Source organism: Nothobranchius furzeri, unplaced genomic scaffold, assembly GCF_043380555.1.
Source record: "Nothobranchius furzeri strain GRZ-AD unplaced genomic scaffold, NfurGRZ-RIMD1 Scf026, whole genome shotgun sequence".
NCBI classification, from domain to species: domain Eukaryota; kingdom Metazoa; phylum Chordata; class Actinopteri; order Cyprinodontiformes; family Nothobranchiidae; genus Nothobranchius; species Nothobranchius furzeri.
In genome coordinates, this window is record NW_027223043.1 from 1504110 (window position 1) to 1519054 (window position 14945).

Consider the following 14945-nt stretch of genomic DNA (forward strand, 5'->3'; position numbering starts at 1 on the left):
CTGTGACTGTGTGAGGGAGAGGGACTGTGACTGTGACTGTGACTGTGACTGTGACTGTGTGAGGTAGAGGGACTGTGACTGTGACTGTGTGAGGGAGAGGGACTGTGACTGTGTGAGGGAGAGGGACTGTGACTGTGTGAGGGAGAGGGACTGTGACTGTGTGAGGGAGGGGGACTTTGACTGTGTGAGGGAGAGGGACTGTGACTGTGACTGTGACTGTGTGAGGGAGAGGGACTGTGACTGTGTGACGGAGAGGGACTGTGACTGTGACTGTGACTGTGACTGTGTGAGGGAGAGGGACTGTGACTGCGACTGTGTGAGGGAGAGGGACTGTGACTGTGACTGTGTGAGGGAGAGGAATTGTGACTGTGTGAGGGAGAGGGACTGTGTGAGAGAGAGGGACTGTGACTGTGTGAGGGAGAGGGACTGTGACTGTGTAAGGGAGGGGGACTGTGACTGTGTGAGGGAGAGGGACTGTGACTGTGACTGTGACTGTGTGAGGGAGAGGGACTGTGACTGTGTGAGGGCGAGGGACTGTGACTGTGACTGTGTGAGGGAGAGGGACTGTGACTGTGTGACGGAGAGGGACTGTGACTGTGTGAGGGAGAGGTACTGTGACTGTGTGAGGGAGAGGGACTGTGACTGTGTGAGGGAGAGGGACTGTGACTCTGTGAGGGAGAGGGACTGTGACTGTGACTGTGTGAGGGAGAGGGACTGTGACTCTGTGAGGGAGAGGGACTGTGACTGTGTGAGGGAGAGGGGCTGTGACTGTGACTTTGACTGTGTGAGGGAGAGGGACTGTGACTGTGTGAGGGAGAGGGGCTGTGACTGTGACTGTGACTGTGTGAGGGAGAGGGACCGTGACTGTGTGAGGGAGAGGGACTGTGACTGTGTGAGGGAGAGTTACTGTGACTGCGACTGTGTGAGGGAGAGGGACTGTGACTGTGACTGTGACTGTGACTGTGTGAGGGAGATTGACTGTGACTGTGACTGTGTGAGGGAGAGGGACTGTGACTGTGTGAGGGAGAGGGACTGTGGCTGTGACTGTGTGAGGGAGAGGGACTGTGACTGTGTGAGGGAGAGGGACTGTGACTGTGTGAGGGAGAGGGACTGTGACTGTGTGAGGGAGAGGGACTGTGACTGTGTGAGGGAGAGGGACTGTAACTGTGACTGTGACCGTGTGAGGGAGAGGGACTGTGACTGTGTGAGGGAGAGGGACTGTGACTGTGTGACGGAGAGGGACTGTGACTGTGACTGTGCTTGTGTGAGGGAGAGGGACTGTGACTGTGTGAGGGCGAGGGACTGTGACTGTGACTGTGTGAGGGAGAGGGACTGTGACTGTGTGACGGAGAGGGACTGTGACTTTGTGAGGGAGAGGGACTGTGACTCTGTGAGGGAGAGGGACTGTGACTGTGACTGTGACTGTGTGAGGGAGAGGGACTGTGACTGTGACTGTGACTGTGTGAGGGAGAGGGACTGTGACTGTGACTGTGACTGTGTGAGGGAGAGGGACTGTGACTGTGTGAGGGAGAGGGACTGTGACTCTGTGAGGGAGAGGGGCTGTGACTGTGACTGTGACTGTGTGAGGGAGAGGGACTGTGACTGTGTGAGGGAGAGGGACTGTGACTGTGTGAGGGCGAGGGACTGTGACTGTGACTGTGACTGTGTGAGGGAGAGGGACTGTGACTGTGTGAGGGAGAGGGACTGTGACTGTGAATGTGACTGTGTGAGGGAGAGGGACTGTGACTGTGAATGTGACTGTGTGAGGGAGAGGGACCGTGACTGTGTGAGGGAGAGGGACTGTGACTGTGTGAGGGAGAGGGACTGTGACTGCGACTGTGTGAGGGAGATTGACTGTGACTGTGACTGTGACTGTGACTGTGTGAGGGAGATTGACTGTGACTGTGACTGTGTGAGGGAGAGGGACTGTGACTGTGTGAGGGAGAGGGACTGTGACTGTGTGAGGGAGAGGGACTGTGACTGTGTGAGGGAGAGGGACTGTGACTGTGTGAGGGAGAGGGACTGTGACTGTGTGAGGGAGAGGGACTGTAACTGTGACTGTGACCGTGTGAGGGAGAGGGACTGTGACTGTGTGAGGGAGAGGGACTGTGACTGTGACTGTGACTGTGACTGTGACTGTGTGAGGTAGAGGGACTGTGACTGTGACTGTGTGAGGGAGAGGGACTGTGACTGTGTGAGGGAGAGGGACTGTGACTGTGTGAGGGAGAGGGACTGTGACTGTGTGAGGGAGAGGGACTGTGACTGTGTGAGGGTGGGGGACTGTGACTGTGACTGTGACTGTGTGAGGGAGAGGGACTGTGACTGTGACTGTGTGAGGGAGAGGGACTGTGACTGCGACTGTGTGAGGGAGAGGGACTGTGACTGTGACTGTGACTGTGTGAGGGAGAGGGACTGTGACTGTGTGAGGGAGAGGGACTGTGACTGTGAATGTGACTGTGTGAGGGAGAGGGACTGTGACTGTGTGAGGGAGAGGGGCTGTGACTGTGTGAGGGAGAGGGACTGTGACTGTGTGAGGGAGAGGGACTGTGACTGCGACTGTGTGAGGGAGAGGGACTGTGACTGTGACTGTGTGAGGGAGATTGACTGTGACTGTGACTGTGTGAGGGAGAGGGACTGTGACTGTGTGAGGGAGAGGGACTGTGACTGTGTGAGGGAGAGGGACTGTGACTGTGTGAGGGAGAGGGACTGTGACTGTGTGAGGGAGAGGGACTGTGACTGTGTGAGGGAGAGGGACTGTGACTGTGTGAGGGAGAGGGACTGTAAATGTGACTGTGACCGTGTGAGGGAGAGGGACTGTGACTGTGTGAGGGAGAGGGACTGTGACTGTGACTGTGACTGTGTGAGGTAGAGGGACTGTGACTGTGACTGTGTGAGGGAGAGGGACTGTGACTGTGTGAGGGAGAGGGACTGTGACTGTGTGAGGGAGAGGGACTGTGACTGTGTGAGGGAGGGGGACTGTGACTGTGACTGTGACTGTGTGAGGGAGAGGGACTGTGACTGTGACTGTGACTGTGACTGTGTGAGGGAGAGGGACTGTGACTGCGACTGTGTGAGGGAGAGGGACTGTGACTGTGACTGTGACTGTGTGAGGGAGAGGGACTGTGACTGTGTGAGGGAGAGGGACTGTGACTGTGTGAGGGAGAGGGACTGTGACTGTGACTGTGACTGTGACTGTGTGAGGGAGAGGGACTGTGACTGTGTGAGGGAGAGGGAGAGGGACTGTGACTGTGACTGTGTGAGGGAGAGGAACTGTGACTGTGTGAGGGAGAGGGACTGTGTGAGAGAGAGGGACCTTGACTGTGTGAGGGAGAGGGACTGTGACTGCGACTGTGTGAGGGAGAGGGACTGTGACTGTGACTGTGTGAGGGAGAGGGACTGTGACTGTGTGAGGGAGAGGGACTGTGTGAGAGAGAGGGACTGTGACTATGTGACGGAGAGGGACTGTGACTGTGGCTGTGCTTGTGTGAGGGAGAGGGACTGTGACTGTGTGAGGGCGAGGGACTGTGACTGTGTGACGGAGAGGGACTGTGACTGTGTGAGGGAGAGGGACTGTGACTGTGTGACGGAGAGGGACTGTGACTGTGTGAGGGAGAGGTACTGTGACTGTGTGAGGGAGAGGGACTGTGACTGTGTGAGGGAGAGGGACTGTGACTGTGACTGTGACTGTGTGAGGGAGAGGGACTGTGACTGTGTGAGGGAGAGGGACTGTGACTGTGTGAGGGCGAGGGACTGTGACTGTGACTGTGACTTTGTGAGGGAGAGGGACTGTGACTGTGTGAGGGAGAGGGACTGTGACTGTGAATGTGACTGTGTGAGGGAGAGGGACTGTGACTGTGTGAGGGAGAGGGGCTGTGACTGTGACTGTGACTGTGTGAGGGAGAGGGACCGTGACTGTGTGAGGGAGAGGGACTGTGACTGTGTGAGGGAGAGGGACTGTGACTGTGACTGTGTGAGGGAGAGGGACTGTGACTGTGTGAGGGAGATTGACTGTGACTGTGTGAGGGAGAGGGACTGTGACTGTGTGAGGGAGAGGGACTGTGACTGTGTGAGGGAGAGGGACTGTGACTGTGTGAGGGAGAGGGACTGTGACTGTGACTGTGTGAGGGAGAGGGACTGTGACTGTGTGAGGGAGAGGGAGTGTGACTGTGTGAGGGAGAGGGACTGTGACTGTGTGAGGGAGAGGGACTGTGACTGTGTGAGGGAGAGGGACTGTGACTGTTACTGTGCTTGTGTGAGGGAGAGGGACTGTGACTGTGTGACGGAGAGGGACTGTGACTGTGTGAGGGAGAGGTACTGTGACTGTGTGAGGGAGAGGGACTGTGACTGTGTGAGGGAGAGGGACTGTGACTCTGTGAGGGAGAGGGACTGTGACTGTGACTGTGACTGTGTGAGGGAGAGGGACTGTGACTGTGTGAGCGAGAGGGACTGTGACTGTGTGAGGGCGAGGGACTGTGACTGTGACTGTGACTGTGTGAGGGAGAGGGACTGTGTGAGGGAGAGGGACTGTGACTGTGTGAGGGAGAGGAACTGTGACTGTGTGAGGGAGAGGGACTGTGACTGTGACTGTGACTGTGTGAGGGAGAGGGACTGTGACTGTGTGAGGGAGAGGGACTGTGACTGTGTGAGGGAGAGGGACTGTGACTGTGACTGTGACTGTGTGAGGGAGAGGGACTGTGACTGTGTGAGGGAGAGGGACTTTGACTGTGTGAGGGAGAGGGAGAGGGACTGTGACTGTGACTGTGTGAGGGAGAGGAACTGTGACTGTGTGAGGGAGAGGGACTGTGACTGTGTGAGGGAGAGGTACTGTGACTGTGTGAGGGAGAGGGACTGTGACTGTGTGAGGGAGAGCGACTGTGACTGTGACTGTGTGAGGGAGAGGGACTGTGACTGTGACTGTGTGAGGGAGAGGGACTGTGACTGTGTGAGGGAGAGGGACTGTGACTGTGACTGTGACTGTGTGAGGGAGAGGGACTGTGACTGTGTGACGGAGAGGGACTGTGACTGTGTGAGGGAGAGGGACTGTGACTGTGACTGTGACTGTGTGAGGGAGAGGGACTGTGACTGTGTGACGGAGAGGGACTGTGACTGTGTGAGGGAGAGGGACTGTGACTGTGTGAGGGAGAGGGACTGTGACTGTGACTGTGACTGTGCTTGTGTGAGGGAGAGGGACTGTGACTGTGTGAGGGAGAGGGACTGTGACTGTGTGACGGAGAGGGACTGTGACTGTGTGAGGGAGAGGTACTGTGACTGTGTGAGGGAGAGGGACTGTGACTGTGTGAGGGAGAGGGACTGTGACTGTGTGAGGGCGAGGGACTGTGACTGAGACTGTGACTGTGTGAGGGAGAGGGACTGTGACTGTGTGAGGGAGAGGGACTGTGACTGTGACTGTGACTGTGTGAGGGAGAGGGACTGTGACTGTGTGAGGGAGAGGGACTGTGACTGTGACTGTGACTGTGTGAGGGAGAGGGACTGTGACTGTGTGAGGGAGAGGGACTGTGACTGTGTGAGGGAGAGGGACTGTGACTGCGACTGTGTGAGGGAGAGGGACTGTGACTGTGACTGTGACTGTGTGAGGGAGATTGACTGTGACTGTGACTGTGTGAGGGAGAGAGACTGTGACTGTGTGAGGGAGAGGGACTGTGGCTGTGACTGTGTGAGGGAGAGGGTCTGTGACTGTGTGAGGGAGAGGGACTGTGACTGTGTGAGGGAGAGGGACTGTGACTGTGTGAGGGAGAGGGACTGTGACTGTGTGAGGGAGAGGGACTGTGACTGTGTGAGGGAGAGGGACTGTGACTGTGTGAGGGAGAGGGAGTGTGACTGTGTGAGGGAGAGGGACTGTGACTGTGACTGTGACTGTGTGAGGGAGAGGGACTGTGACTGTGTGAGGGAGAGGGACTGTGACTGTGACTGTGTGAGGGAGAGGGACTGTGACTGTGTGAGGGAGAGGGACTGTGACTGTGTGAGGGAGAGGGACTGTGACTGTGTGAGGGAGAGGGACTGTGACTTTGACTGTGACTGTGTGAGGGACTGTGTGAGGGAGAGGGACTGTGACTGTGTGAGGGAGAGGGACTGTGACTGTGACTGTGAGGGACTGTGTGAGGGAGAGGGACTGTGACTGTGTGAGGGAGAGGGGCTGTGACTGTGACTGTGACTGTGTGAGGGAGAGGGACCGTGACTGTGTGAGGGAGAGGGACTGTGACTGTGTGAGGGAGAGTTACTGTGACTGCGACTGTGGGAGGGAGAGGGACTGTGACTGTGACTGTGACTGTGACTGTGTGAGGGAGATTGACTGTGACTGTGACTGTGTGAGGGAGAGGGACTGTGACTGTGTGAGGGAGAGGGACTGTGGCTGTGACTGTGTGAGGGAGAGGGACTGTGACTGTGTGAGGGAGAGGGACTGTGACTGTGTGAGGGAGAGGGACTGTGATTGTGTGAGGGAGAGGGACTGTGACTGTGTGAGGGAGAGGGACTGTAACTGTGACTGTGACCGTGTGAGGGAGAGGGACTGTGACTGTGTGAGGGAGAGGGACTGTGACTGTGTGACGGAGAGGGACTGTGACTGTGACTGTGCTTGTGTGAGGGAGAGGGACTGTGACTGTGTGAGGGCGAGGGACTGTGACTGTGACTGTGTGAGGGAGAGGGACTGTGACTGTGTGACGGAGAGGGACTGTGACTTTGTGAGGGAGAGGGACTGTGACTCTGTGAGGGAGAGGGACTGTGACTGTGACTGTGACTGTGTGAGGGAGAGGGACTGTGACTGTGACTGTGACTGTGTGAGGGAGAGGGACTGTGACTGTGTGAGGGAGAGGGACTGTGACTCTGTGAGGGAGAGGGACTGTGACTGTGACTGTGACTGTGTGAGGGAGAGGGACTGTGACTGTGTGAGGGAGAGGGACTGTGACTGTGTGAGGGCGAGGGACTGTGACTGTGACTGTGACTGTGTGAGGGAGAGGGACTGTGACTGTGTGAGGGAGAGGGACTGTGACTGTGAATGTGACTGTGTGAGGGAGAGGGACTGTGACTGTGAATGTGACTGTGTGAGGGAGAGGGACCGTGACTGTGTGAGGGAGAGGGACTGTGACTGTGTGAGGGAGAGGGACTGTGACTGCGACTGTGTGAGGGAGATTGACTGTGACTGTGTGAGGGAGAGGGACTGTGACTGTGACTGTGTGAGGGAGATTGACTGTGACTGTGACTGTGTGTGACTGTGTGTGACTGTGTGAGGGAGAGGGACTGTGACTGTGTGAGGGAGAGGGACTGTGACTGTGTGAGGGAGAGGGACTGTGACTGTGACTGTGACTGTGTGAGGGAGAGGGACTGTGACGGTGACTGTGACTGTGTGAGGGAGAGGGACTGTGACTGTGACTGTGTGAGGGAGAGGGACTGTGACTGTGTGAAGGAGAGGGACTGTGACTGTGTGATGGAGAGGGACTGTGACTGTGACTGTGTGAGGGAGAGGGACTGTGACTGTGTGAGGGAGAGGGACTGTGACTGTGACTGTGACTGTGTGAGGGAGAGTGACTGTGACTGTGTGAGGGAGAGGGACTGTGACTGTGACTGTGACTGTGTGATGGAGAGGGACTGTGACTGTGACTGTGTGAGGGAGAAGGACTGTGACTGTGACTGTGACTGTGTGAGGGAGAGGGACTGTGACTGTGACTGTGTGAGGGAGAGGGACTGTGACTGTGACTGTGTGAGGGAGAGGGACTGTGACTGTGTGAGGGAGAGGGACTGTGACTGTGACTGTGCTTGTGTGAGGGAGAGGGACTGTGACGTTGTGAGGGAGAGGGACTGTGACTGTGTGAGGGAGAGGGACTGCGACTGTGACTGTGACTGTGCGAGGGAGAGGGACTGTGACTGTGTGAGGGAGAGGGACTGTGACTGTGTGACGGAGAGGGACTGTGACTGTGTGAGGGAGAGGGACTGTGACTGTGACTGTGTGAGGGAGAGGGACTGTGACTGTGTGAGGGAGAGGGACTGCGACTGTGACTGTGACTGTGCGAGGGAGAGGGACTGTGACTGTGTGAGGGAGAGGGACTGTGACTGTGTGACGGAGAGGGACTGTGACTGTGTGAGGGAGAGGGACTGTGACTGTGACTGTGACTGTGTGAGGGAGAGGGACTGTGACTGTGTGAGGGAGAGGGACTGTGACTGTGTGAGGGTGAGGGACTGTGACTGTGACTGTGACTGTGTGAGGGAGAGGGACTGTGACTGTGTGAGGGTGAGGGACTGTGACTGTGACTGTGACTGTGTGAGGGAGAGGGACTGTGACTGTGTGAGGGAGAGGGACTGTGACTGTGTGAGGGAGAGGGACTGTGACTGTGACTGTGACTGTGTGAGGGAGAGGGACTGTGACTGCGACTGTGTGAGGGAGAGGGACTGTGACTGTGACTGTGACTGTGTGAGGGAGAGGGACTGTGACTGTGTGAGGGAGAGGGAATGTGACTGTGTGAGGGAGAGGGACTGTGACTGTGACTGTGACTGTGACCGTGTGAGGGAGAGGGACTGTGACTGTGTGAGGGAGAGGGACTGTGACTGTGTGAGGGAGAGGGAGAGGGACTGTGACTGTGACTGTGACTCTGTGAGGGAGAGGGACTGTGACTGCGACTGTGTGAGGGAGAGGGACTGTGACTGTGTGAGGGAGAGGGACTGTGTGAGAGAGAGGGACTGTGACTGTGTGAGGGAGAGGAACTGTGACTGTGTGAGGGAGAGGGATTGTGTGAGAGAGAGGGACTGTGACTGTGTGAGGGAGAGGGACTGTGACTGTGTGAGGGAGAGGGACTGTGACTGTGTGAGGGAGAGGGACTGTGACTGTGTGAGGGAGAGGGACTGTGACTGTGACTGTGACTGTGTGAGGGAGAGGGACTGTGACTGTGTGACGGAGAGGGACTGTGACTGTGACTGTGACTGTGCTTGTGTGAGGGAGAGGGACTGTGACTGTGTTAGGGCGAGGGACTGTGACTGTGACTGTGTGAGGGAGAGGGACTGTGACTGTGTGACGGAGAGGGACTGTGACTGTGTGAGGGAGAGGTACTGTGACTGTGTGAGGGAGAGGGACTGTGACTGTGTGAGGGAGAGGGACTGTGACTCTGTGAGGGAGAGGGACTGTGACTGTGAATGTGACTGTGTGAGGGAGAGGGACTGTGACTGTGTGAGGGAGAGGGACTGTGACTGTGTGAGGGCGAGGGACTGTGACTGTGACTGTGACTGTGTGAGGGAGAGGGACTGTGACTGTGTGAGGGAGAGGGACTGTGACTGTGACTGTGTGAGGGAGAGGGACTGTGACTGCGACTGTGTGAGGGAGATGGACTGTGACTGTGTGAGGGAGAGGGACTGTGACTGTGACTGTGTGAGGGAGAGGGACTGTGACTGTGTGAGGGAGAGGGACTGTGACTGTGTGAGGGAGAGGGACTGTGACTGTGTGAGGAAGAGGGACTGTGACTGTGACTGTGACTGTGTGAGGGAGAGTGACTGTGACTGTGTGACTGAGAGGGACTGTGACTATGAATGTGACTGTGTGATGGAGAGGGACTGTGACTGTGACTGTGTGAGGGAGAGGGACTGTGACTGTGACTGTGTGAGGGAGAGCGACTGTGACTGTGTGAGGGAGAGGGATTGTGACTGTGACTGTGTGAGCGAGAGGGACTGTGACTGTGACTGTGACTGTGTGAGGGAGAGTGACTGTGACTGTGTGAGGGAGAGGGACTGTGACTGTGTGAGGGAGAGGGACTGTGACTGTGTGAGGGCGAGGGACTGTGACTGTGTGAGGGAGAGGGACTGTGACTGTGTGAGTGAGAGGGAGTGTGACTGTGACTGTGACTGTGTGAGGGAGAGTGACTGTGACTGTGTGAGGGAGAGGGACTGTGACTGTGACTGTGACTGTGTGAGGGAGAGTGACTGTGACTGTGTGAGGGAGAGGGACTGTGACTGTGACTGTGACTGTGTGAGGGAGAGCGACTGTGATTGTGTGAGGGAGAGGGATTGTGACTGTTACTGTGACTGTGTGAGGGAGAGGGAATGTGACTGTGACTGTGACTGTGTGAGGAAGAGGGACTGTGACTGTGTGAGGGAGAGGGACTGTGACTGTGTGAGGGAGAGGGACTGTGACTGTGTGAGGGCGAGGGACTGTGACTGTGACTGTGACTGTGTGAGGGAGAGGGACTGTGTCTGTGACTGTTATTGTGACTGTGACTGTGTGAGGAAGAGGGACTGTGACTGTGTGAGGGAGAGGGACTGTGACTGTGTGAGGAAGAGGTACTGTGACTGTGTAAGGGAGAGGGACTGTGACTGTGACTGTGTGAGGGAGAGGGACTGTGACTGTGTGAGGGAGAGGGACTGTGACTGTGACTGTGTGAGGGAGAGGGACTGTGACTGTGTGAGGGAGAGGGACTGTGACTGTGACTGTGACTGTGTGAGGGAGATGGACTGTGACTGTGTGAGGGAGAGGGACTGTGACTGTGACTGTGACTGTGTGAGGGACAGTGACTGTGACTGTGTGAGGGAGAGGGACTGTGACTATGACTGTGACTGTGTGTTCGAGAGGGACTGTGACTGTGTGAGGGAGAGGGACTGTGACTGTGACTGTTTGAGGGAGAGGGACTGTGACTGTGACTGTGTGAGGGAGAGGGACTGTGACTGTGACTGTGTGAGGGAGAGGGACTGTGACTATGACTGTGTGAGGGAGAGGGACTGTGACTGTGACTGTTTGAGGGAGAGGGACTGTGACTGTGACTGTGTGAGGGAGAGGGACTGTGACTGTGACTGTGTGAGGGAGAGGGACTGTGACTGTGTGAGGGAGAGGGACTGTGACTGTGTGAGGGCGAGGGACTGTGACTGTGACTGTGACTGTGTGAGGGAGAGGGACTGTGACTGTGACTGTGACTGTGTGAGGGAGATTGACTGTGACTGTGACTGTGTGAGGGAGAGGGACTGTGACTGTGTGAGGGAGAGGGACTGTGACTGTGTGAGGGAGAGGGACTGTGACTGTGTGAGGGAGAGGGACTGTCACTGTGTGAGGGAGAGGGACTGTGACTGTGACTGTGTGAGGGAGAGGGACTGTGACTGTGTGAGGGAGAGGGACTGTGACTGTGTGAGGGAGAGGGACTGTGACTGTGACTGTGACTGTGTGAGGGAGATGGACTGTGATTGTGTGAGGGAGAGGGACTGTGACTGTGTGAGGGAGAGGGACTGTGACTGTGTGAGGGAGAGGGACTGTGACTGTGTGAGGAAGAGGGACTGTAACTGTGACTGTGACTGTGTGAGGCAGAGGGACTGTGACTGTGTGAGGGAGAGGGACTGTGACTGTGTGAGGGAGAGGGAGTGTGACTGTGTGAGGGAGAGGGACTGTGACTGTGACTGTGACTGTGACTGTGTGATGGAGAGGGACTGTGACTGTGACTGTGTGAGGGAGAGGGACTGTGACTGTGACTGTGACTGTGTGAGGGAGAGGGACTGTGACTGTGTGAGGGAGAGGGACTGTGACTGTGACTGTGTGAGGGAGAGGGACTGTGACTGTGTGAGGGAGAGGGACTGTGACTGTGTGAGGGAGAGGGACTGTGACTGTGTGAGGGAGAGGGACTGTGACTGTGTGAGGGAGAGGGAGAGGGACTGTGACTGTGACTGTGTGAGGGAGAGGGACTGTGACTGTGTGAGGGAGAGGGACTGTGACTGTGTGAGGGAGAGGGACTGTGACTGTGACTGTGACTGTGTGATGGAGAGGGACTGTGACTGTGACTGTGTGAGGGAGAAGGACTTTGACTGTGACTGTGACTGTGTGAGGGAGAGGGACTGTGACTGTGACTGTGTGAGGGAGAGGGACTGTGACTGTGTGAGGGAGAGGTACTGTGACTGTGTGAGGGAGAGGGACTGTGACTGTGACTGTGACTGTGTGAGGGAGAGGGACTGTGACTGTGTGAGGGAGAGGGACTGTGACTGTGACTGTGAATGTGTGATGGAGAGGGACTGTGACTGTGACTGTGTGAGGGAGAAGGACTGTGACTGTGACTGTGACTGTGTGAGGGAGAGGGACTGTGACTGTGACTGTGTGAGGGAGAGGGACTGTGACTGTGTGAGGGAGAGGGACTGTGACAGTGACTGTGACTGTGTGAGGGAGAGGGACTGTGACTGTGACTGTGACTGTGTGAGGGAGAGGGACTGTGACTGTGTGAGGGAGAGGGACTGTGACTGTGTGAGGAAGAGGGACTGTGACTGTGTGAGGGAGAGGGACTGTGACGGTGACTGTGACTGTGTGAGGGAGAGGGACTGTGACTGTGACTGTGTGAGGGAGAGGGACTGTGACTGTGACTGTGATTGTGACTGTGACTGTGTGAGGGAGAGGGACTGTGACTGTGTGAGGAAGAGGGACTGTGACTGTGTGAGATAGAGGGACTGTGACTGTGTGAGGGAGAGGGACTGTGACTGTGTGAGGGAGAGGGACTGTGACTGTGACTGTGTGAGGGAGAGGGACTGTGACTGTGACTGTGTGAGGGAGAGGGACTGTGACTGTGTGAGGGAGAGGGACTGTGACTGTGACTGTGACTGTGTGATGGAGAGGGACTGTGACTGTGACTGTGTGAGGGAGAAGGACTGTGACTGTGACTGTGACTGTGTGAGGGAGAGGGACTGTGACTGCTGCTGTGACTGTGTGAGGGAGAGGGACTGTGACTGTGACTGTGTGAGCGAGAGGGACTGTGACTGTGACTGTGTGAGGGAGAGGGACTGTGACTGTGTGAGGGAGAGGGACTGTGACTGTGACTGTGACTGTGTGAGGGAGAGGGACTGTGACTGTGACTGTGACTGTGTGAGGGACAGTGACTGTGACTGTGTGAGTGAGAGGGACTGTGACTATGACTGTGACTGTGTGTTCGAGAGGGACTGTGACTGTGTGAGGGAGAGGGACTGTGACTGTGACTGTTTGAGGGAGAGGGACTGTGACTGTGACTGTGTGAGGGAGAGGGACTGTGACTGTGACTGTGTGAGGGAGAGGGACTGTGACTGTGTGAGGGAGAGGGACTGTGACTGTGTGAGGGCGAGGGACTATGACTGTGACTGTGACTGTGTGAGGGAGAGGGACTGTGACTGTGACTGTGTGAGGGAGAGGGACTGTGACTGTGACTGTGACTGTGTGAGGGAGATTGACTGTGACTGTGACTGTGTGAGGGAGAGGGACTGTGGCTGTGACTGTGTGAGGGAGAGGGACTCTGACTGTGTGAGGGAGAGGGACTGTGGCTGTGACTGTGTGAGGGAGAGGGACTGTGACTGTGTGAGGGAGAGGGACTGTGACTGTGACTGTGTGAGGGAGAGGGACTGTGACTGTGTGAGGGAGAGGGACTGTGACTGTGTGAGGGAGAGGGACTGTGACTCTGACTGTGACTGTGTGAGGGAGATGGACTGTGATTGTGTGAGGGAGAGGGACTGTGACTGTGTGAGGGAGAGGGACTGTGACTGTGTGAGGGAGAGGGACTGTGACTGTGTGAGGAAGAGGGACTGTAACTGTGACAGTGACTGTGTGAGGGAGAGGGACTGTGACTGTGTGAGGGAGAGGGACTGTGACTGTGACTGTGACTATGACTGTGTGATGGAGAGGGACTGTGACTGTGACTGTGTGAGGGAGAAGGACTGTGACTGTGACTGTGTGAGGGAGAGGTTGTGGGTTTAATACACATTATTATGATCAACCTGTTGAATAGTATAATAACAATATTCCTGTAAAAGTCATTTAGTAATGAACAACCTCAGTTCTATGAAAGAACATCATGTCTCTGATGTGTACACTGCAGGCCTGACCGGGGTTTGCACGCAAGGGCCTGTGTGTGTGTGTGTGTGTGTGTGTGTGTGTGTGTGTGTGTGTGTGTGTGTGTGTGTGTGTGTGTGTGTGTGTGTGTGTGTGTGTGTGTGTATGTGTGTGTGTGTGTGTGTGTTTGTGTGTGTGTGTGTGTTTGTGTGTGTGTGTGAAACAAATAAAGATAAATATAGCTAGTGCGGCCACGAGCGGTAATGCAGGGTAGAGGCGGCGCGAAAACGCCTCTAAAAACAAGCGCGTGCCCACGCCCGATCCGTGGAAGCACGTAGAACTAGCAAACGTACTAGCAGAAATCAACAATCGCACACGGGTCATTGAGTGTGTACAGGGTTCGTCTGCGTGTGTGGCATTGGGCAATCTAGCGGCAACCGAGTGGCCTGAAGGCAGAACCGGCCAACCCGTCGCCCTCACCATCGTTGCGCTTCGAGATGAACTATTGCTAAAGATGATCGTCCTCATCAACCAAGGCGCTACCAGAGTAGCTCGTAACAAAGACCCTCTCCGCCACCTCGCGGCCAGTGTACGCAGTGTACAGCAAATGACAAACGATGTTGCGAGCGATATATCGGAAAAACTTTGCACTGACGCGACGGTCGCCACTGAAGGTTGTGTGAGTCTCGCGCAAAGTGCCATATCAAACGTGCGCAAGCTAGTGACAAGCAACTTCACCAGATCTGTAGATTCTGCATACGCTCGGATACGAATGAAAGTATCGAGAGATAACACCGACACGAGTTGCGCGACGGCGCTGGCTGCAGTCACTACAACACTGGATTTATTAATCAACGTAATTGTGATCTTAATGGCGTATCGAGTGTGCACCAGAAACTACAACCAGTACTACAGAAAACTGGCATGAGGGTCACGGTCTAACGTTATGTTGGTGTCTCGCATCGACCGTCGACGGCCGTTTGCCAGCGGCTGAAAATGGCACAGTTGACGAAATGGAAACGCCGACCATCGATAGTGCACTCTCGCAAGTTCCAACCGCACCATCTCAGGAGACAGACCACAGAGTCATATTAGCGGAGGGTAGATAGAAAATGCGCAAATCGCCGCAACCGCCCATATACATACTATACGAGTTCAACATAGAGTAGAGTAAGAAGTTACTACCGATTGT